The sequence below is a fragment of the Phanerochaete carnosa genome, assembly GCF_000300595.1.
Source record: "Phanerochaete carnosa HHB-10118-sp unplaced genomic scaffold PHACAscaffold_4, whole genome shotgun sequence".
NCBI lineage: Eukaryota > Fungi > Basidiomycota > Agaricomycetes > Polyporales > Phanerochaetaceae > Phanerochaete > Phanerochaete carnosa.
The window spans coordinates 345,235-347,031 of record NW_006767631.1 but is presented as its reverse complement, the minus strand read 5'-3'; positions in this window follow the sequence as shown (position 1 = coordinate 347,031).

Here is a 1,797-nt window from a genome sequence, read left to right as displayed (position 1 = left end):
GAACTATACTCAAGTGGAATCAATAGCAAATATTTAATGTTCCAATGTCTTAGCCACACTGGTGTCTTAGCCATGTCAGTGTCTTAGCCACGCCATCAGAATATACATTTGTACAATAAGCAGAATCAATAGCAAATATTTAATGACTCAATGTCTTAGCCACACTGGTGTCTTAGCCACATCAATGTCTTAGCCATGCCATTAGAATATACCTTTGTACAATTACATTCCAATGCTTTAATACCTGATAATTGGCTACAATATTACAGCTAAGACTTTGAGGTAGAAAAGTGGTATTATAGGACAAATCCAAGCTTATATTTGCAAGGTCTCATGCCTTAGTGGTATAGCGCGCTGCAGTTACTTTAGGGCTGTGGGTTCGATTCTTGCTTGTGCCATTTTTTGGGCTTTTTGGAAATTCTTCAGCGTGTCTTAGCCGCTCTTGGGCGCTTCTGGGTGGCTAGTCCGGTGTAACTTAATAAGTTCCCATGTCTGGGCCGCCGAACTGAAACTCTTGGGCGACGATCCTACTACAGTGACTCGACTTGGATCTGTGCTTGCGTACTAGAATTTGTCAGCCTTTGGGGTTTTCCCTGGCCAACTGGTTTCGCGAAAGATGCTGCGAACAAATAAATATACGGCTCATGGGGTATTGTTCTCTTCAGCTCTCTGTTGACAATACACAACGCTAATCGCCCGCCCTCTAGACGTCGTAATGACGGCCAGATATCGCCTTCACGACCAAACATAGCGCCGATCTAGCATGAGGTTGACAGGAGTCCAGACGCACTAGTGGCTGAGTAGTTTCTCCGCACCGCACCCCCGAGGCGTTATGCACAGACAGCGCGGACGGGCAAGTAGTGGGATATTGAAGGTGTCTCGGCTCCCTGAGTGCGAAAAATTCTGTATCGGAGCCAAGAAGAAGGCCACAGGGTGGCAGCGGCGAGAGTTACTGTGAGAGCATGGGGAAATTACAGCATAGACAGGCATAGTAAGTTCTATTATATTGAGCCTGGCTAAGTCTGGACTCGAATCCCTGTTATGACTTTTTGGTAATGGAAAAAATGCCTATTAATGAGCTGTCCTAGATTGAGCTGCAAAAGACCTCCCAGAAGGTCTGGCAACTCTGGATCAGGCATAGTAATGCTAGTGTGGGAGCCAGGGCTCAGTGCCCATGAGCACGTCAAGCCAGGCCAAGCCAAGCCAAGCCCACCACGAGACAAGCCTGGCAGCGGGCTCAAGATCAAGCTCGTGGTGAAGCCAAGCCTGAGCCTAGCTAGTGGTTAAGGGTCCGGTCCTAAGGACCGGTCGGGACTGGGACTTGGACTGAGACTGGACTGATCAGGACTGGGTATGGTCCAGTCCTACGTCAGTCCAGTCTTGGTCACAGTCCTTGGTCCTAGATGGCGCTGGGTGCTTTTAGGACTGGTCATGACCGGTCAGGACCAGTCACAGACCAATAGAAAGTAACAAAAATGCAGCACCCAGAAAGCAGCTTGGCTACTGGTACATGTATATCTTAGTAATTTCTGAACTGCAACCATGCCCTTGTAGGCTTGTCCAAGTACACAGCCAGCTTAAGCACAGATTAATACATTTTTAAAAACTCTTTTTATGATTTATTCAAGTTTGGATGCGGTTACTGCACATAATCAGCTAAAGCCATGACCATGGGAAGATGGAGCCTGAGTGTAGAGATAACAAGGCTCTCAAGGATATGGAGGTTTTATACAAAAAATGCTGAGAATGATGAAAGTGGTGCATGATACCCTTCTTCTCTATTTAGAATCCAGCCGT